Source organism: Giraffa tippelskirchi, chromosome 4 (genome assembly GCF_054371585.1).
Source record: "Giraffa tippelskirchi isolate mGirTip1 chromosome 4, T2T-mGirTip1v1.2.pri, whole genome shotgun sequence".
NCBI lineage: Eukaryota > Metazoa > Chordata > Mammalia > Artiodactyla > Giraffidae > Giraffa > Giraffa tippelskirchi.
Genome location: NC_137278.1, coordinates 170161708 through 170184603, shown reverse-complemented (window position 1 = coordinate 170184603; position 22896 = coordinate 170161708). Strand labels below are relative to the sequence as shown.

General features: G+C 43.7%; 1 long non-coding RNA gene across 1 annotated transcript in view; it reads right to left on the bottom strand.

The window, feature by feature from the left end:
• The window catches only part of LOC145545955 (uncharacterized), a 50904-nt gene extending 30056 nt beyond the window's left edge, over positions 1-20848 (bottom strand). Inside the window, exon 1 of the long non-coding RNA XR_014082365.1 lies at positions 20710-20848. This is a non-coding gene — a long non-coding RNA (uncharacterized LOC145545955). The remainder of the gene's footprint in view (positions 1-20709) is intronic.
• Between the last annotated feature and the right edge of the window lie 2048 nt (positions 20849-22896).

Genomic DNA, 22896 nt, shown 5'->3' with positions numbered 1-22896 from the left:
CATGTGTGCATGCTAAGTTGCTTCAGTCATGTCTGTCTGTTTGGGACCCCATGAACTGTAAACTGCCAGGCTCTTCTGTCTGTGGGATTTTCCGGGCAAGAATATTGGAGTGGGTTGCGATTTCCTTCTCCAGGGGATCTTCCTGACACAGGGATTGAACTTAAGTTTCCTGCACAAGCAGGCATCTTCTTTACCACTGCGTCAACCGGGAAGCCCATTTATCTATTGCTGTATAACAAATTATTCTGAACTTTAGTGGCTTAAAACAGTAGGCATTTCTTAGTGGAGCTTTATGTTTCAGGATTTCTCACAATGCCACAATCAAGGCAGCGTTTCATGTGAAGACTCAACTGGGGAGTCCAAGTTTACTCACAAGGTTGTCAGCAGAATTCAGTTCTGCTATAGCTATTGAACTATCTCGGTTATTTACTAAAGTTTGCCTCAGTTCCTTCTCATTCGGTCCCTGATAACATGTCAGTTTGCTTCTTCATCAGAGCAGATATACCAGAAGAGCAAGAGAAAGATGGGGAGTGGATACAGAGAGAGAGAGAAAAAGAGAAAAGGAGATGAAATTCTGAACTGCCTAATCTCAAGAGTAACATGGCATCATTTTTGCCATATTCTAAACATTAGAATCAAGTCACTAAGTCTCAACCATACCTGCACAATCAGGGGAGAGGTTTACACAAAGGTGTAAATACCAGGAGGTAGAGACCACAGGAGGTCAATTTAGAAGGCTGAACAGGGACTGCCCTGGTGGCCCAGTGGCTAAGACTCCATGCTCCCAATGAAGAGGTCCCACGTTCGATCCTTGGTCAGGGAACTAGATTCTCACATGCTGCAACTAAGAGTTTGCATGCCACAGCTAAGATCTGGCACACACACACAAAAAATTTTAAAAAGAAGGCTGCATGCCTCAAGTTGCTTATTGTATGATAAGATAATTGAACCAATAGGCTTTATTTCTTTGTGCCCTCTCACACAAAAGGACTAAATTGAAGGTCAAATGGGACCCAAGGGAATTCTCTAGGTCCCTCTTCATACTTCCTTTTCCAATAGCCCTGGTCAATGGAAAACTATTACAGTCTAGTAAAGAAAGATGATGAATGACTAAGACCCTAAAGAGATGAGGGTTGGTCATATCACCTAGTAAAGAAAATGCAGGAGATGCTCTGTAGGTAGTAATTGTAGCATGGTAGAAGGAAGCTGTGGTTATCAATTCATGCTTGTGACTAATTACAAAAGTGTGAGCTGTAGCAGCTAAGTTTTAGGGGAATTCATAGTTCTTTTGCCTTCTTCCTCACCCCTCTACTACCTCATATAAAGAGCTCTGTGTTAATATTTTAGGTATAAGGTGGGATATGACTGAATTGGCATTATTAGGTGATGATAGAATAGCTGATGGAATTTTGTGTGTTCTACCTGTGAAGGACATGAATTTTCTACCCTAAGCTAAGAGTGAATGCAAAGGGACAAAAGAAGGTGATTATGCTGAATATTCTGCATTTTCTCTCCCAGATCCACTCCCTACACTTCTCTACCACTGCTCTGTGCCCTGAGAGACTGACCTCTAAGGATCATTGGATTCCTGTAGGATTCAGTCAAAGAGAGTCATTGGCATAAGATTAGAGACGGCAGGGGAGAAAATGTGAGTATTTATCTCCCTGTGTCCCTTCTGCATCACAGTTTGGCAATGGATATTTTCTTCTAGTCAAAGTCACAGTTCCAGTTAGAAGACCATGTTCTGCTAGATCCAAAGCTCTCATTAGTTTTGGTAACAGCCTCTTCCTTTGCCCCTGCTGGTATAGGGGAGGTAAAAGATTTTCACTACCGCTGGCTTCAGGATGCTTCATTCGTGTGTTTCTCTTAACTCTGCCCTCACTTTTATAAATAGTTCCCTCTTAAACTTCATTCCTTTTGTGCAAACCATCTATTTCATGTTGGAATTATGATCAGTTCAGTTACAGTGATGCATTAGAAATTTTTATGAACAATACTGGTTTCCTTTTTCATTCAGAAGATCTATGCAATTGAAGTGTATGCTCATGAATTATTTAGTACAGTTTATGATAAAATTTGTTTTGTGTTTCACAAAGGATGTTCCATAAACACTTACTGAATGAAATGTATGAGTTGTGACCTGAAATACCATAGGGACAAAAGCGAAGGAACTTTCAAATATATTAATAACGAGTCACTGCCAGAGTCTGGAAGGATAGATGTGACCGGCCAGAGTTCATGATGCACACAGTTCTGAATTTTCCTTAAAGGGGGAACTGGCCAAATTTGACCCTTTACAGAACTTATTTTGATGGAGAGAGAGGAGCGAGAGAGAGAGAGAGAGCACTGAGGATGAGTATCTTCTCTGGTGAGTGACTTTCAGAAAGGGTACATGAAAAGACTGGGAGCGCTAAACACAACTTTCTGCAAGTGACGGCTGCTAAAGGCTGATGCTCAACTTCAACTCCAGTCTCCCCCAGGCAGGGGAGGGAGAGGGGTGGCTGTCTGCTGGTTCCCTTAAGATCCACCAAAGCCTGGCCCTCATGTGAGCGGAAATACAGTGGGTGATTTTACTCCCCTTCCTCCACTCTTGTTTGCCAAACGCAGGCTGATGCTACTCCATGTCCGTAACATCTCAGAGGTGACTAATTAGGTGTGCTAAATGCTTCTATTTTATATTTAATTTTTTTTAACGTTCGTATAATTTTTAGAGGTTACTTTCCATCTGCCTCTGACTATTTTTAAGGCTTGACTTTCAGTTGACTTTAAAGCAACATATTTGGATAAAGTACTATCCTTGGCTTTGAGAAGTTGGCATAAGTTGGCCCCGTGAGGCACTTTTTGATCTAACTTTCCTCAAATGGAGAGAATCATGGACTATGGTGAGTACCAGATTTCTTGAGCCTTATCCCAAACCACTTAAAGACTTTCACTCTGACCCTGGGAAAGTACCTGCCAAAATCTTGGTCTCAGAGTTACCATCTGTGGGTATGTTTCTCTCTTTTAATCTTTTCCAGAAAGATAGTCTCTGGAGTTCTTTGTTCATTTTCAGCTATCTCTGGCCTTTCTCTGAGTTGCTTAAGATAAAGTGGTATCTTTCTGATTGATATCTTTGGAGGAACTATTTAAACTGACTTTGTTAGAGAACTTGTAGAAGATGGAAAGAGTTTGTATTACAGTGTTATATTAAAAGATGCCTTTTAACAGCCATATACACAATATGTCACAACCATTTAAAATATAAAATGAACACTTAAAAAACAGCATACATGACTTTGGGATGTGGGAAAAGGAGTTAATTTTACTTAATTACATGTATAATTGTATATGTTTAAAATAATTTTTGATGACTAAATATTGCATGTTCAGCGAAAATATCAACTTTATTTAAAATAAGTTTAGGTTCATGATTTGAAATTGTGGGGTTTGCACACTGCTCATGGCACCTGACTGAAGGGATCAGCTGGGGCTGAATTCTAGACCAAGCTTGACTATGGCATGGAGGTCACCTTCCCAGAATTCTACCTCTTTCTAATCTATCTTTCAGAGGAGGCAAATTTTCTAATCCTCATGGAAATTTTATGAAGAATACTGTAATCTCAGGATATAGAGATGATGAATAAGCTGATCGGGGCTTCCCGGGGGCTCCGTGGTAAAGAATCCATCTGCCAATACAGGAGACACAAGAGACTAGTGTTTGATTCCTGGGTCGGGAAGATCCCCTGGAGAAGGGCATGGCAACCCACTCCAGTATACTTGCCTGGAGAATCCTATGGACAGTGGAGCCTGGCAGCCTACAGTCCATGAGGTAACAAAGAGTTGTATATGACTGAGTGACTAAGCATGAATAAGCTGGTTAGCTTCATGATGGTGAGGTTGGGGTCCTAGGTAATTTCCCTAAATGGGACAATTGTGTTTTATGTGTTCCCCATCCTCTGACATCATTTAGAAGTCCAGAACGACTGGTGTATATTTGTGCTTTGTTGGGTCCAAACAGAGCTGAACGATTCCAATCCAATCCCTTGTGCTAGGAAGACGTGCCAAATTTCAGTGGCAACTTTGCAGCCTAAAGTTTGATTTCAGCAAAACGTTGGTGGTTTGGATCATTCAGCCCAAGACTCTCTGAGTAAGTGTTGCTCTCACAAGAAAGTTGGACTGATGCTATCTGGTAGAAGTTAATCAGAAATTTCTTAGCCCAGGTTTCTCAAATAGACTTCTGCAAGATATTAATGTGGTTTATACCCACACAGACACACATTGCATGCATGCATGCTCAGTTGTGTTTGACTCTTTGCAATCCCGTGGACTCTGGCCCACCAGGCTCCTCTGTTCATGGAATTTTCCAGGTAAGAATACTGGAGTAGGTTGCCGTTTTCTCCTCCAGGAGATCTTCCCAACCGAGGAACTGAACGTGCATCTTCTGTGTCTCCTACATTGCAGGTGTATTCTTTACCACTTGAGCCACTGGGGAAATCCATACAGACAAATTGGGGAAACCCATACAGACACACATGCACACATAAATGATGCAACAATAGTTTTAATTAAAGAATATTAAATGAGGTATTTCCTATTTTCTTGAAGGACTCAAAGGTCAAGAGCAATACCATAGTCCTTAGTACTGGCACATGGTAAAGAGTTACATTTCCAAGGATGTGAATGCATCTTGGCTTGCACTGGCTCAACACCCCTTCCAGCCTTGGTATTAGGGGAGGTGGGTGGGATACACAACTTTGGAGAGATTAAAAACTGAAGGCTTTTCAGGGAAAGGGCTATCAGGGAGCTGAGAATCCCCAGTCCTCTCTCTACCATAGAGCAGGGGGTGCTTCCCCCACAACTCCAGCCAAGCAAGGAGAACTTCAAGAAGACATATCAAGAACTTGACATGTGTTCCCTGGAGTTGAGGAGTGCAGGGCCTGGTATCTGACTCATATTTGTAAAGTCTGAACATGATAACTGGGGCTGATGCTTCCCCAGCTGGCATGAGAGCAAGTTGAACTGCTCTGGGAAGGGTCCTGACTGCTAGAATGTGGGGCACTGAATGCATTCATATTTATGTAAAATCAAATTTGGACCCTTAGGAAGGGCATGGGGTTTGGGGGTCCTGAGAGGGACGCTCTCTGAAAAGACCACCTGGAAGGGGGTGAAAGTGAAAGTGTTAGTCACTCAGTCGTGTCTGACTCTTTGCAACCCCATGGACTGCAGCCTGACAGGCTCCTCTATCCATGGAATTCTCCAGGCAAGAATATGGTTGGTAAGTTGATTAAGATAGAGGAGTGGTTTACTGGAAACCAGGGAACTGTAGGAAAAGTCATCAAAGGGGCAGTGGCTAAGAAGATGCAGTGAGAAAGGAAGTTTATAGGGACCCAACAAAGATGCTGTAAGAACAGAAGGGTCACCTTTGGGCATGCATATTATTTGTAAGTTTCCAACAGTGAATTCAAACAGTGTTTGTCAGATCAGATCTTCCCACCCTCTCCAAACTTTGGGGGTCTCAAACAGCAGTTGGGAAGTGGAGGAGAAGGTAGTAGAAGGTGAAGAAGTAGAGAAAAGGGGACTTTAACTCTCCTTCTCATCTCAGCTTCTCAGCCTAAGGTTGGCCTGAACTGGGGGCAGTAAAAGATTTCAAATTGTCTGAAGTTTGGAGTTTTGATATTTTGCTGGACTCTATTTTTTGATACCCGGCCAAAGGCTATTTGTTTAATAATATTGCCATGAAACTATGAGCTCTTCCTGAGGTTTCTTCATAGCTAAGGAAAAACAAATTAAGAGAGAGAGAAATGTGTGAGAAACACTGTGAGTTTCTGCTCCCATCTTACTGAGTTTGGCTCATTCAGTTGACTGGCTATGGATATTTAAGTATAACGTCTTGGTGACTGGTCTTGCCTACTGATAATAGCAACCTGGTCTTATGCTTTTTTTTTTACAGCGTTGTTACACAATGAGCACCCAGCAGCCTATTGTTAGAGATGATTTCACATCACAGTGTCTACTTCTAGTCATTTGAGTTTTTTTCTGTGATATTGAAATTCTTATCTGGAAAGTTAAGTCTTTCTGGTCCCACCATGTCAATTTTCTTGCTGCAATTTGCTGCCTCTTCTGTTACTGGTTCCACAATGAACAGCTAGTCTCTGGTGATTCCACTGGACTGACCCTGATGACTTCTCCCCGACCCCAGTGAGAAGGCATTGCTTTCCTCATGGCCACAGTGTCATCCTGGTTGCTTGCATTGCTTCCCTGGAACAAGAAATGAGACCTGCCCCCTTGAAACTGAGGGTTTTACAACTGTTGTCTGTCTCAGAAACCAGCCACTTCTTCTACTTCTGGGGCTGATGCTGCCACCTGTTCAGAGTGCCTGAAAAAGCAGAATGCTCAATGGTGTCCCTCATCCTTAGCTGTCTGCACACACCTGGGCACATTGAGGTGTCAACCACTTGGACCACCTCTCCACATGTCTCCACTGCTTCCAGCCCCAGAGAGGAGGAAGTCCTCTTTGCTTTATTCCAAAAACTATCCTATTTCCTCTCCCCAGATTAGCTACTTCTGGAGGATGACTGACAAAGCAAATGTTAATTTCTTTTTATGAAAGTGTTCTCTTACCAACCACTAAATGTACTGGTGGCCCAGACAGTAAAGAATCTGCCTGCAATGTGGGAGACCTGGGTTCGGTCCCTGGATTGGGAAGATCCTCTGGAGGAGGGCATGGCAACCCACTACAGTATTCTTACCTGGAGAATCCCATGAACAAAGGAGCCTGGTGGGTTACAGTCCATCGGGTTGCAAAGAGTCAGACATGACTGAGTAACTAACAATGTAGTGTTGACCTCCTCAACCTAACAAGATGATAACAAAATTTACTTTTTCTAGGCTTCAGAGTATCCTTGACCACTTTTTCATATAAATAGCTAAATACATTTATGGAATTATCTCAATAATTATGTGATAAACTACCTTTAAATGTATCATGTCATAACATTAATGTCATCCTTTTTAACATATTGTCTTATCATCTTAATACATGTTTATATAGTATTTAAATTGTATTGCATGGTAAATATTTACTTGGATCCATATTCCCCATGGATCTATGGCAGAAAGAAGGAAGCTTTTAGTCAACTGTGAGTCTCATGTACTGCAACTATCTGAATCAAACAAACAAAAAAAGGATAACCAAAAAGCCCCTCAAAATACAATTCCAAATGAAAACAAACAATTGCGCCTTATAATACATGAGTTGCCAATGGCATTCCATCAGTGCATAAAAGCTGTGACCGTGTTCAAAGTGTCAAATGTTTTAATAGTTGGCAAATACAGTGCTATCAGATGAGTGGGGGCTGGTAGGTAGGGAGTAGCTAAGGGCTGGTGAGGTTATCTACAAATTATGAGCCCGTGAGTGAGTCCCTGCTGGGATCCCAGTGGCAGAGAGAATGAACAATCAGAGTTTGCCTTGCAGTTAAGAGCATGAGAGTTTTAAGAGGTGCTACAAAAAATTGTCATTTATCTTGCTGACTAAGAGGTGTGGATGGAACTCTGGTGACCTGTGAGGAATGAGTTATATTTGTTTTTCTACCTGAAGGCTCTTGTCAGTTATGGGTTCTATAAATGTAAACTGGCACCCTGCTGGGGAGAAGGTTACAGGGCTTTGGGGATTTCTTTCTGTGCTGCTTCTTATTAGTAAGGATGAAACAGTCCCTGTCTGGGTGGGAGATGTAGTCCAATAAGGTCAAAGAAAAGAAATGATTCAAGGGAGGCAGAAGAGAAATTAAAACCATTGTCCACAAGGCTGGCCAGAGGAAGAATGCATTGTGGAAGAGCAAGGGAAGGGAAAGACTTTGAAACTGGAGTGCTGGTAGGTCTGGGACTCTGTCTGCCGAAGGTAATGCTGTATGTTCTGAAAGAACTGCAGCAGCTCACACTTGAGAGCAGTGAAGAAAGAGGATCAAGGAGTCTTAGACAATGAGTCCAGGAGAAAAAGACACCAGGGGTGGTCTGGAAGTCTGCCGAGCTGTATGGGGGTGTGTGCACGCAGATTGGATATGCCTGATCTGGAGGGGAGCTGGCTCCTTGCAGTGGCTGAGTGTCTGCCAAGATGTGTCAGACTTAGCAATAACTACCCACTTCTTTCAGGATGTGTGGGTAAAATTGATCCAACCTTATGTAGCTTGAAACTTGTCTCAGTATTAATAGTTTGATGTCTGGGGAAGAAGACTGAAGGCTCCCCACAACACAAGATATTGACATTTTTTTCCCCATGAAATGATGATCATTTAGAGGAGGAAGGAAGGTATGTGGAATGAAACTTGTAAAAAATGTCAAAGAAATGGGCTTTGGCCTTCTAGACTGTGTTTTGAAATACTAGGATAAAGAGTTTGCTAGTACTAGAGGCAATGGAAAGAAAGGGTTTTGTTAAAAGCATTGGTTATAAAATCATAAATGAGTTAATTATATACACAACTTACATAGACTTCTGTTGATTATAACACAGTTGAAAATTACAGTTGCATAGTAAAAAATAATAATGGTTGAGGTGCCACCATTGTCTTTAAAAAAAAAACAAAAAAACTGTTGTGATCTTTGGTCTTCTAGTTTACTCAGGTGTATGCAGCATGCACAGAGAAGGCAATGGCAACCCACTCCAGTCCTCTTGCCTGGAAAATCCCATGGACGGAGGAGCCTGGTAGGCTGCAGTCCATGGGGTCACTACCAGTCAGACACGACTGAGTGACTTCACTTTCACTTTCCCTTTCATGCATTGGAGAAGGAAATGGCAACCCACTCCAGTGTTCTTGCCTGGAGAATCCCAGGGACGGGGGAGCCTGGTGGGCTGCCGTCTATGGGGTCGCACAGAGTTGGACACGACTTAAGCGGCTTAGCAGCAGCAGCAGCAGCAGCATGCAGCATGCAAAACTGTAAGGTCATGGTCAAGGGTAATAAGAGAGACTGTGAATTGAAGGACAAAATGACATTGGTGCTTGGTTTTAAAACATTTTTCCAACCTATTTATTATTTTTAACTTGCAATAACAAGACCAACTTCAAGCTATGAAAAACACCTTTCATTCTGAAATTTTTGAAAGAAAAACAGCTTTGTTATTTTGAGTCTGAAATTTTCTACTCAAATTTCTTTCTTTCCTAGAAGAAACAATTGCTATTAAAACATGATTTCCTGATAAATTTGTGTTTTCTCAAGAATACATCTTTTATGTTTTGTGGGAGAGTGAAGGGTGAACATAGGACTTGTGATGTAACAAGTTCCTTCTTTTCTATGCAGGGTCTTACCTTGGATGTCACTTTCCTGGGAAAACTTTCCCATCTCCATTCCAAGGTCAGAGCTTATCACAGCAGGTTATTATGTATTTACATGTTGCCCATCCATTCTGGACTAGATGTCACCTTCCCAAATGTCATGGGCTGTGTCTTTTTTAGGAAAAGTATTTTTTAATTGAAGTATAGTAGCTTCCCTGATACCGGGAAAAATTGAGTGCAGTAGAAGAAGGGCCGACAGAGCATGAGATGGTTGGGTGGCATCATCAATGCAATGGACATGAGTATGAGCAAACTCTGGGAGATGGTGAAGGACAGGGAAGCCTGGTGTGCTGCAGTCCAAGGAGACGCAAAAAGTCGGTCACGACTTAGTGACTGAATAACAACATAATTACTTTGCAATGTTGTGTTAGTTTCTACTGTATAAAAAGTAAGTCAGTATATACGTACATACATCCTCACCCTCTTGGGCCCACACACCCACCATCCCACCCATCTAGGTCATCACGGAGCACCGAGCTGAGCTCCCTGTGCTATACTGCAGGTTCCCACTAGCTATCTATTTTACTCATGGTAGTGTATATATGTCAATCCTAATCTCCCAGTTTGTCCCACCTTCCCCTTCTCTCCTTGTCTGGGCATATCCTCTGAAAAAACCATAATTCAAAAAGACACATGTGCCCCAATGTTCATTGCAGGACTATTTATAATAACCAGGACAGAGGAAGTGTCTTGTTTACAGTACACCAAGCAAAGGAAATCAGTCCTGAATATTCATTGGAAGGACTGATACTGAAGCTGAAACTCCAATACATTGGCCACCTGATGCGAAGAACTGACTCATTGGAAAAGACCCTGATGCTGGGAAAGATTGAAGGCAGGAGGAGAAGGGGGCTACAGAGGATGAAATGATTAGATGGCCTCACCGACTGGATGGACATAAGTTTGAGCAAGCTCCGGGAGTTGGTGATGGACAGGGAAGCCTGGTGTGCTGCAGTCCATGGGGTTGCAAAGAGTCGGACACAACTGAGGGATGGAACTGAACTGAACTGAAGCACAATAATGATCTTAAAAATGCTGATTGAATGAGTGAATTGACAGAAGAGATTTTTGATGAGGCTTAAATGAAGAAGGAACAGATGAAGGCTAGCGAGAATCTGGAGGAGATCGTTTGGCCAGATCAAGACATGAGGAATAAATAGGAGCAAGTGAGTTGAAGAGTAGCAGGGGTGGGGAGGAAGGATACAGGAGGGTGAGAAGAGTCCACACCAAGGGAACAGTGTGTAGAATCCAAAGAAAGCAAAGAGACAATGCACTTTGTTCTTTTGGAACAGGAATGCAATGTTTTTGAAAAACTTCATGTGATAAAAAAATCAAGTTGTTTAAGTATCATTTCAACAGGAAAAGAAGGTTAGGGGGTTAGAGATTTTCAGACTCAAAATAACAGATGATGCTTTTTCTATGTGGATTTCAAAATCTTCAAAGAATTAAGATCTCCTACCAGTGGGAATTTCAACCAGGCAGACATCTGCTGGATGTCTAACCCTGTGAAAATGCATCAACTGGTAAATTGTTGTAAAAGTCTAACAATCATTTCATTTTTCAGAGGCTGGAATAAGCAATAAAGAAGAGGGATGCAGTGAACTTAGCAGTGATGGACACAGAGCAGGGCAGTGGTAAGGAAGTAGAGGCCCTTTGTTGGAGTCCTTCCCTCTGTTCCTCCCTCCTGTTCTCTTTTCCTTCAACACTAACTATGTGCTCAGTGCCAGTGATACAAGATGAAGATTAATAACAGTCCATTCATTTCTGTCCTCAAGGAGCTCACAACCCAAGGAGAAAATAGACAGCTATAGGTAACTAAAAAGTAATGTAAGGAATGCTATATCTGGGTTCATGGTGGCATTGTCTATGGGGATGGCTCTATTTGAAAATTTCCTTGTTAGAATGTATAAGAGTTTCTACTTCAACTGAGTGAGATATGCAAAGGGATTGACAAGAATTCCGAGTGGAGGGGGAAGCTTGGCAGAGGCATGGACACGAAAGCATGTCATAGTGTATGGAGGGATGATGAACTGCCTGGTGTAGTTCAATTAAGAGGAATATAGAAAGAATGCAATCTACTTACTTAGCTTTGAAGACAGGAGACTTTGAAAAGGGTCAGGAAAAAAAGATAGAGTTGGTCTTAGAGCTTTAGTTGTGAGAAGAGAGAACTTGTTAGGAGATGCCACAAAAGAAACTAGATAAATGTATTTATTCATTAATTCAGCTAAGTTTTATTAAGTAATGAATATATGTCAGGGATTTCAGTAGGTTCTTGGGATAGAGCTGTGAGTGAAATAGCTCTGATCCTTGCTCTTGTGGGCTTACAATCTAGAATGTACAGTCACAACCCATTAGTTCTGGCTGTGGAATGAACTTAATGGGTTCTGTCAGGAAGAAGGAGGAGGAGAATGAGGAGGAAATAAATAATGTACTATTTTTTTGTGTGTGTTTAGTCATCAAGACATATCCAACTCTTTGTGACCCCACCGGACTCCTCTGGCCATGGGATTTCCCAGGCAAGAATAGTGGAGTGGGTTGCCATTTCCTTCTCCAGGGGATCTTCCCAACCCAGTAATCAAAACCGCATCTCCTGGATGGGCAGGTGGATTCTTTACCACTAAGCCACCAAGGAAGCCCAGAGATGAGGTTATCACTTCCCAAATTAGGAGTTGAAAGTAAATTGTAGTATCACTGACTGGGGCTTCTTATTTTAACTATATGTCTGTATGGGGATTTTTTTATCTTTTACTTTTTGAGATCCAACTTAGGATATGTGAGCAGGAATCACCCTGCTCTTCGGATTTTACTGATGTGCAGGATCTCTGCATCCTTTTCCAAAATATCCCTCTGCATGTCTCCTGCAGTACCCAGCATCCCTCCAGGCCAGATGAAATAGTGTTTCTTTCTCCAAGTCTGTAAGGCAAGGAAATCAATTGAGCCCAATGACAGCGTGATTCAGTGGGCTCTGGGCAGAGGCTGGGGTATTGTCACTGGCTCCGTGTGTGGAGGAGGAAGCAAAAGGAGGAGAAATAAGAATTACCAGGCATGGTTGCTGAGAAAGTCTTTTTTTCCCTCTTCTATTTTTTTGGCACATCACGCACCACAAGGAATGGGATCTTAGTTCTCTGATCAAGGATTAAAACTATGCTCCCTGCAGTGGAAGAGTAGAGTCGTACCCACTGGACTACCAGGGAAGTCCCCAAAGTCTTTTTTAACATGAAGGCACACAGCACACTAGACCTATTGGCAGAAGACAATTCTGACATCTTTTGAAAACAGTAAAAAAATAATAAGAACATAAAGTAAAAGTACCCTTCTGGCCTCCAGGAATCTGAGAGGTCTGGTGCTACCCTGGTGAGTCCAGCTCAGCTCTCAGGTGCCCTAGAGGTGCCCAGCAGGGCATGAATACAGGGAGGCTCTGAGAGCCAACTCCCTGCCAGGTGCTGAGCTGGGGCTCTTCATCTGCAGGCTCGACCAGTGCCCTGAGGCTCTGTGAGAAAGGCCTGATCATACCCCGAACCCCGCAGGGAATTGAGGTTACCGCCTGGAAAATCCCATGGACGGAGGAGCCTGGTAGGCTACAGTCCATGGGGTCGCTAAGAGTCGGACACGACTGAGTGACTTCACTTTCACTTTTCCCTTTCATGCACTGGAGAAGGAAATGGCAATCCACTCCAGTATTCTTGCCTGGAGAATCCCAGGGACGGGGGAGCTGGTGGGCTGCCGTCTATGGGGTCGCACAGAGTCGGACACGACTAAAGTGACTTAGCAGCAGCAGCAGCAGCAGAGGTAATTAGCTGGAACAAGGTCATCCATTCATTCTATGTAGAGCCTCAGCGTGTGGCTTGGCCCTGGGCAAGGGGATACCATGGTTAACAAATTAGGCAAGATCCTCCCTGTTAAAATGCTTCAACAGATAGGCAGCTAGTATCTAAAGATATACAAATGTGATTTTAGAGAGTGATCAGTGCCATGGAAACAATAATGATGGAATGTAATTAAGAATAACTGGGGGTTTATTTTAGTTGCTGTGATCAGGGCAAGCCTCACAATAGAGGTGACATTTGAGAAGTCCTGATAGGAAGGAGCTGGGCCTGGGGATGTCTGGGAAAGGTGTCTCAGGTAGATGACCTGCAAGTGTGAACTGTCCTTGGTGGGAATAAACTTGACATGCTCAAGGGGCAAGAGAAAGGCCACTGTGGCTGTGGCATCATGTCAGAGGGGTCACAAAGGCCCCTTTGATCAGAGAAGCAGAAACACTGAGAATTATACAGCCAGAGCATTTATTATGGGGACTTAACCTTGTGTAATTGTAGGATCTCACTGAAGAGTTTGTATAAGGCTGTTACTCCACATCTGGTATTGGGTCTGAAGTCAACAGGACAGGTGGGAAGGAAAGGTGGACATGAAGTGGGAGAGAGCAGGGACGTATGTGACCAGCAGCAGCTGGCACCCTTTGCCATGGAGTTGCACACACTGGACCAGGGTTTGGAGGAGCTAAAGGAAGCATCAAGTGGGTGCTGGAGTTGGCCCAGCCATGTCGTTAGGTGAGGCAGCAGACCAGGAACAACATTTATGTGAACAGTAATAACACCTGGGTTCCATACAGATCTTCATGGGGTAAGAAAAGGAAAAAAGAGCTACCATTTTTTTCCCCTTCCACTTCTCAGTCTCATACACGTGCCTTTGATGGTCAATGTGACCTGGAGATACACAGGGAATTCTGGGAAGCCCAGTTCTAGCTTACTAGCTCAAAGGAGACCCCATCCTTTGTCAACCTGTCATGCACTCATATCTCTTTTAGCCATAGTTAACTCTTCAACAATGACAATAGCAGAAAATTGCTCCCATCTAACATGCTTTTATATACAACTGAAAACACACTCGGGCCCGGGGCGGCGGCCGAGAGGGGCTAGGCCGGGCCGGGGGGCCGGGGGCGGCGGCCGACAGGGCTAGGCCGGGCCGGGGGCCGGGAGCTGGGGGCGGCGGCCGACAGGGGCTAGGCCGGGCCGTGGGCCGGGAGCTGGGGGCAGCGGCTGACAGGGCCTAGGCTGGGGGCGGGGGGCCGGGGGTGGCAGGCGAGAGGGGCTAGGCCAGGCCGAGGGCTGGGGCCGGCGGCGGCGGTGGCGGCGGCAAGAGGAATTACCCAAGGCCCAAGGTAAGAGAAACCCAAATAAAAAGGTAAGTGTTGCGAGAGGGCATCAGAGGGCAGACACACTAAAACTAAAACTACAGAAAACTAGATAATCTGATCACACGGACCACAGCCTTGTCTATCTCAATGAAACTAAGCCATGCCGTGTGGGGCCACCCAAGACGGATGGGTCATGGTGGAGAGGTCTGACAGATTGTGGTCCACTGGAGAAGGGCATGGCAAATCACTTCAGTATTCTTGCCTTGAGAACCCCATGAACAGTATGAAAAGGCAAAAGGATAGGACCCTGAAAGATGAACTCCCCAGGTCAGTACGTGCCCAATATGCTAATGGAGATCAGTGGAGAAATAACTCCAGAAAGAATGATGAGATGGAGCCAAAGCAAAAACGATACCCAACTGTGGGTGTGACTGGTGATAGATGCAAAGTCCGATGCTGTAAAGAGCAATGTTGCATAGGAACCTGGAATGTTAGGTCCATGAATCAAGGCAAACTGGAAGTGGTCAAACAGGAGATGGCAAGAGTGAACGTTGACATTCTAGGAATCAGCGAACTAAGATGGACTGGAATGGGTGAATTTAACTCAGATGACCATTATATCTACTACTGTGGGCAAGAATCCCTTAGAAGAAATGGAGTAGCCATCATGGTCAACAAAAGAGTCCAAAATGCAGTGCTTGGATGCAATCTCAAAAACGACAGAATGATCTCTGTTCGTTTCCAAGGCAAACCATTCAATATCACGGTAATCCAAGTCTATGCCCCAACCAGTAACGCCGAAGAAGCTGAAGTTGAACGGTTCTATGAAGACCTACAAGACCTTCTAGAACTAACACCCAAAAAAGATGTCCTTTTCATTATAGGGGACTGGAATGCAAAAGTAGGAAGTCAAGAAACACCTGGCGTAAGGCAGGTTTGGCCTTGGAGTACAGAATGAAACAGGGCAAAGGCTAATAGAGTTTTGCCACGAGAACACACTGATAATAGCAAACACCCTATTCCAACAACACAAGAGAAGACTCTACATGTGGACATCACCAGATGGTCAACACCGAAATCAGATTGATTATATTCTTTGCAGCCAAAGATGGAGAAGCTCTATACAGTCAGCAAAAACAAGACCAGGAGCAGACTGTGGCTCAGATCATGAACTGCTTATTGCCAAATTCAGACTTAAATTGAAGAAAGTAGGGAAAACCACTAGACCATTCAGGTATGACCTAGATCAAATCCCTTATGAGTATACAGTGGAAGTGACAAATAGATTTAAGGGACTAGACCTGATAGACAGAGTGCCTGATGAACTATGGACAGAGGTTCATGACATTGTACAGGGGACAGGGATCAAGAAAATCCTCATGGAAAAGAAATGCAAAAAAGCAAAATGGCTGTCTGAGGAGGCCTTACAGATAGCTGGGAAGAGAAGAGAAGCGAAAAGCAAAGGAGAAAAGGAAAGATATTCTCATCTGAATGCAGAGTTCCAAAGAATAGCAAGGAGAGATAAGAAAGCCTTCCTCAGCGATCAGTGCAAACAAATAGAGGAAAACAACAGATTGGGAAAGACTAGAGACCTCTTCAAGAAAATTAGAGATACCAAAGGAACATTTCATGCAAAGATAGGCTCAATAAAGGACAGAAATGGTATGGACCTAACAGAAGCAGAAGATATTAAGAAGAGGTGGCAAGAATACACAGAAGAACTGTACAAAAAAGATCTTCACGACCCAGATAATCACGATGGTGTGATCAGTCACCTACAGCCAGACATCCTGGAATGTGAAGTCAAGTGGGCCTTAGAAAGCATCACTACGAACAAAGCTAGTGGAGGTGATGGAATTCCAGTTGAGCTATTTCAAATCCTCAAAGATGATGCTGTGAAAGTGCTGCACTCGATATGTCAGCAAATTTGGAAAACTCAGCAGTGGCCACAGGACTGGAAAAGGTCAGTTTTTGTTCCAATCCCAAAGAAAGGCAATGCCAAAGAATGCTCAAACTACTGCACAATTGCACTCATCTCACATGCTAGCAAAGTAATGCTCAAAATTCTCCAAGCCAGGCTTCAGCAATAAGTGAACCGTGAACTTCCAGATGTTCAAGCTGGTTTTAGAAAAGGCAGAGGAACCAGAGATCAAATTGCCAATATCTGCTGGATCATCAAAAAAGCAAGAGAGTTCCAGAAAAACATCTATTTCTGCTTTATTGACTATGCCAAAGCCTTTGACTGTGTGGATCACAACAAACTGTGGAAAGTTCTGAAAGAGATGGGAGTACCAGACCATCTGACCTGTCTCTTGAGAAACCTGTATGCAAGTCAGGAAGCAACAGTTAGAACTGGACATGGAACAACAGACTGGTTCCAAATAGGAAAAGGAGTACGTCAAGGCTGTATATTGTCACCCTGCTTATTTAACTTATATGCAGAGTACATCATGAGAAACGCTGGTCTGGAAGAAACACAAGCTGGAATCAAGATTGCCGGGAGAAATATCAATAACCTCAGATATGCGGATGATACCACCCTTATGGCAGAAAGTGAAGAAGAACTAAAGAGCCTCTTGATGAAGGTGAAGGAGGAGAGTGAAAAAGTTGGCTTAAAGCTCAACGTTCAGAAAACTAAGATCATGGCATCTAGTTCCATCACTCCATGGGAAATAGATGGGGGAACAGTGGAAACAGTGTCAGACTTTACTTTTTTGGGTTCCAGAATCACTGTTGATGGTGACTGCAGCCATGAAATTAAAAGACGCTTACTCCTTGGAAGGAAGGTTATGGCCAACCTAGACAGCATGTTTAAAAGCAGAGACATTACTTTGCCAACAAAAGTCCGTCTAGTCAAGGCTATGGTTTTTCCAGTGGTCATGTATGGATGTGAGGGTTGGACGGTGAAGAAAGCTGAGGGCCGCAGAATTGATGCTTTTGAACTGTGGTGTTGGAGAAGACTCTTGAGAGTCCCTTGGACTGCAAGGAGATCCAATCAATCCATCCTAAAAGAGATCAATCCTGGGTGTTCATTGGAAGGTTTGATGTTGAAGCTGAAGCTCCAATACTTTGGCCACCTCATGCGAAGGGTTGACTCATTGGAAAAGACCCTAATGCTGGGAAGGATTGGGGGCGGGAGGAGAAGGGGACGACAGAGGATGAGATGGTTGGATGGCATCACCGACTTGATGAACATGGGTTTGGGTAGACTCCGGGAGTTGGTGATGGACAGAGAGGCCTGGCATGCTGCAATTCATGGGGTCGCAGAGAGTCGGACACGACTGAGCGACTGAACTGAACTGAACTGAACTGAAAACACACTAACCTTCTCCTTTAAAAAGGATGTATATTGCTTTGCCCACCTTTGAGTGATGTCCATTCTTCTTCCAGTTAAGTCCATTTGTAGTTTTAATATTGAGATATAAGATGCTGCTGCTGCTGCTGCTGCTAAGTCGCTTCAGTCGTGTCCGACTCTGTGCGACCCCATAGACTGCAGCCCATCAGGCTCCGCCATCCCTGGGATTCTCCAGGCAAGAATACTGGAGTGGATTGCCATTTCCTTCTCCAGTGCATGAAAGGGAAAAGTGAAAGTGAAGTCACTCAGTCGTGTCCGACTCTTAGCGACCCCATGGACTGTAGCCTACCAGGCTCCTCCGTCCATGGGATTTTCCAGGCAAGAGTACTTGAGTGGGGTGCCATTGCCTTCTCCGGAGATATAAGATAAATTACTACAAATGCATTTTATATTATATGGTAGGGAAATGAGCAAGGGAAGGAAAAAAATGGTTAATATGTATACATGATATTCATATCAAAATAAGGGATAAATATTTATCACTATTACAGCCTTTGTTTCTCAACTGGTCATGTGACAGTAGTTGATATTTGTAACTTCTTTTTATGATATTTCCTTTGCTCACAGCAAGCAGGTTGGCTCCGTGTGGCCTCATGCTTTTGAGTGACTCAAAGTTTATCCCTGAAGCTCATTGGGAGCTCCTTCTGGAGATGGGAAACTGAGGCATGGAGCTGAAAGTTAGATAATTTTCTTGAGATCTTACAGTTAACAAGTGGTGGAACCATGATTTGAGCCTAGATGGCTGGAGCTCAGAGATAAAGGTCTTCACAATCAGGTCAAGTGACCTCTTCACTAATTGAATAGAGAAATGTTAGGAAATAAGATGCGCCATGAAGAAAGCAAACCAGGGCCATGGGATAGAGAGTGAAGAGAAGGGTGGAGTGGTGTCAGTATGACGAGATGGCTCTGGAACACCTCACTCAGGAGGTGATGTTCCAGTGAGGTCTGAATGATGAGGAAGATCTGGCGTGAAATGGTCCCAGCACGAGGGTCTAATGGCCTCCACTGGGCCACTGAGAGTGAAGGAGAGAAAAGCAATAACAATGCAGTTTGTCTCCGGGGCTGAATGCCCAGGTCAGAGGAGAGCTGGGCTGGAGATGTTTTCAAAGGAGACTTAAGCCTTAGTGGTATCAAGGCAAGATGCCGGACCCCACCTCAATGCATAGCTGTCCTGGGCTCCAGCCTGCAACCCCTCTCCCCAGGTCCCAGCCATTTCTGGCTAATATTCATTGGCCTGGTGCTCTGGCTGAGAACTTAATGATACACGTATGCAGTCTGAGCTTTGAACAGCTAAACGTGTATTTCCTAATTCTGTCAGAGTTGGGGGCCAAGTTTCAGGGAGCAAATATGTAACCAGGTGTCTTTGGAGTGAATGAGGCACTAGAGCTTATGGCAAAAGGCTGAAGGACTCTCTGCTGCTCAGAAGACCACAGACCTTGTCCAGGAGATTGTGTGGGAGGCCAGGTCTTTGCAAGGAATACTGGCTAAGTTTCTGGCAGAGCAGATGGGGAAAATGCAGTTTTTGTAGAATTCTGGATCAAGAATTTGGCCATCTAAGTACTTACACTGTTTTTGCCACCATCTTACTCTATGATCTTGGCCAAGTCATTTTTTCCCCCTCTCTGGGCCTTATCCTCTCTGTAAAAAAGGAGGCATGGCATTGAATGAACTCTGAAATTCCTGGCAGGTGCCTTGTTGCCAGGGCTTTAGCACTCAATTTGTGAGCTGAACCCTACATAGAGCAGCTGCAACAAATGGGCAGCAATAAAAATTGTTTTTCCAAATAGTTAGTTATTTCAATATTTCAACAGATGCTTCTAAGTTGCTATCATGGGGAGTAATCAGAGCTCTGTGGGATTCTTTGAGGTTTAATAGGATGCCATGAAGATGAGAAGTATACAAAGGATGATCAGGAAGCATCATCTCTTTCAGCACTGAGTGTCCCAGAGGGTACTAGGTCAGGCTTGCTCAGTCCTGCTTTTGACCTCTTGTGTCTGGAGCAGGCTGGAGGTGTGGAGGGGTCCTATCTATGTTCTCAGATTCCTGTTCTCGACATAAAACTCATATTTTTGCAAAAAACATGGAACTTAGGGATGGTACTGGGCTGGCCCATTGGACTCAAGGTATTCCATCAGATTTCTGCTTCTGTTTCCCTCTGAACTCAGCTTCTGCACTGAAGACTCAGAAGGCAGCTTGAAGAATGGTAGACTCGTAAAGTGCAGAGGCTCTGATTCCTAGAGGATTGTGACAGTGGATGTCCCTACAGATTTTTCAACATTAACTGCATTTGTTTTCCCAACTTACAGGCTTCTACCTTATCCCTATTGCAACTAATATGATTTTTTAATAATGGTGACTGGTGGTCAATTGGCCACTTGGTTATAAGCTTCAGACTTAGCAGTTGGGGGAGGGTCAGTGGGTACCACCATTGGCCTTATCATTAGTTCATCATTTCTTAGAGAAATGGAAATATCTATTGCAAATGTGGAAGATGCCTTTGTGAACAGGAGGAATTCTTCTCTTATTGTTTTCCTGTCTTATTTTCAGGAGGCACAGAGTTACTGTCTTCTTCTGGACACGTGGGTTCTGATTGTCACAAATAGGGACACAACAGACAAAAGGCACAGACTGTCCTGAGTAGCCCTTACCTGGTGCTTGCATGCTAAGGAGTCACACCTCACTGGTGCCAGCCTAAGCCTCTTTCTTCCCTAGGGTTTACAACCAGAGGTGGGTTTACCTCAAAGGGAGTAAATGAAATGAAAGATTCAGGACCCCTACTTGCCCAAGATCATTTTGAGGCTTGGAGGAAGCCCTTGCGATATGCTTGCATGAGTATTGCTGTCTGAATCTGTTAAGGCTGCCATACCAAGTACTATAGACCAAGTGGCTTATAAACAAAAAAATTCATTTCTCACCATTCTGAAGTCTGGAAGCCCAAGGTCATGATTCCAGCACAATTGAGTTCTGGTGAAGACTGTCTTCTGCATTGCAGGCTGTTGACATCTTGTGTCCTCAGGTGGTGGAAATCAAGCCAGTAGATTTCTGACCTCTTCATAGAAGGGCACTAATCCAATTCATGACCACTCCACCCTTGTGACCTAATTACATTCCAATGCCATCACATTGGGGAATAGGTTTCAACACAGGGATTTGGAAGGACTCGAACACTGAGTTCATAGAAATGTACTGCTGTAAAATTTGTGAAAGTAAGAAGTATTAGCCACAAATGGTTAAGACTGATATCCCCTCATGCTGGGTGTTTGTTGGTTTGGAGGGACCCTGAACATCTCTGGCATTGGCAAAGGGAGTGCTAGGATGAAGGGACATGTTTGGTCAGTACCAGTGAGGTATTTTGATGTGGTTGCAACCGTTAGTGTATATAATCACAGCAGTGCTGGTCATTCTGGTGTAGGAATGGTTTCCTGCTGTGTCAGTTCACTTTGCAGTGTAACCAGGAGACCCAGACTGGGGCATATTGTGAATGAAAGTGTCCTGCAGCACTGGATTCTGGAGGTGCATGGTGATGGAAGCAAAAAACAGGTTTGAAATGTACGAAGTCAGAAATTAGTGTGTGGAAGATTCTTCCCTTCATCAGAGGATGTAAATTTTTGAGTGAAGGATTGATTCCTTTCCTATGAATGCATTTTCAGCATGAAAGCCCCCTTGTCAGAAACAGACCTGATAACTCAGCACATACAATTATAAACACTACGCAACTCTGTTTGGGGAGGGAGTTGTTTGTTCTGAGTTTTGGTAAAGACCTTCTTCCACATTTCAGGATGCCATCTTCTTCTATTCTTGGAAGGGATTTGTGGTAAATGTGCTTTACCACAACTCCCATGTTTTAGGGCATCCCTGGTGGTCCAGTGGCTAAAAATCTGCCTTCCATTGCAGGGGTCACCCGTTTGGTCCCTGGTTGGGTAACCCACGTGCTGCAGGGCAAGTAAGCCTGCACGCCACAACTGGAGAGCCCGTGTGCTGCAAGTAAGACCTGAAGCAGCCAAATAAATAAATAAATATTTTAAAAGACCAATTTCCATATTTTTAGGGAGAAAACCTATAGCAGTACCACAGTGAGTGCAACCTTAGCAGCTCATATATGCAGCACATGACAGAAGATTTACTGCATTTTAGACTATAATCATAATAATTTACATGACATTAACAACATTGTGCTGTGAAGTTAGAAGCCTTTTCATCAACTATTAATGAAATTTTTTTGATCTGAAGTGAAGCCCGATCATTCCCCTGTTCTTTGTGCAGAATAATGCTACAAAACTGTTGCCACCCGGAGAGCAGTGTACGCTGCCCAAAGTTTAGAACAAAAGGAGAATTGTAGCAGTGGTCAGTTCATAGAAATACTCTGTGATTTCTCTGATGTTGTGGTGTCTTTCATGTGTGTCTTTAAATTTTTTTTTTATTGAAGTATAGTTGATTTACAATGTTGTGTTTGTTTCAAGTGTTCAGCAAAGTGAATTAGCTACACATATATATACACTCTTTTCTAAGTTCTTTCCCATATAGGTCATTACGGAGTACTGAGTAGATTTTCCTGTGCTATACAGTAGGTCCTTGTTGGTCCTCTAATTCATATACAGTAGTCTGTTAATGTCGATCCCAGTCTCCCAATTTATCACTCTCTCCTTTTGCCCCTCTGGTAGCCATATGTTTATTTTCCACATCTGTGACTGTATTTCTGTTTTGTAAATAAGTTAATTTGTACCATTTTTAAATGTTTAATTCCATTTTAACCTAATCTTGCATTCTGTTTCTTAAAGAAGGCCCAAATTGTCCACATCCCATAAAGTGTGGATCCAGCCACATCACAGCTGTGACCATCAAAATATTCCATGGTAGCCTGCAGCCAAGCCCTGAGGCTCAGCAAATCCCAGCAGCAGGGGTAATAGCTGCTGCCCTTCCTCATGTCTGCAGAAGTTGGGGTGCAATCCCACTTTCAGATCTGCTCCAGATGATGACTGGAGTCTTCTGCTGCCCCAGAGCTTCCACACATCCCATCCAGGTCTAAATCTAGCAGTGGGGAGATGAACCCTAAAATTTAGGAAGGCAGCAGCCCCTCCCCCAAACATGTATGCACCCCACTA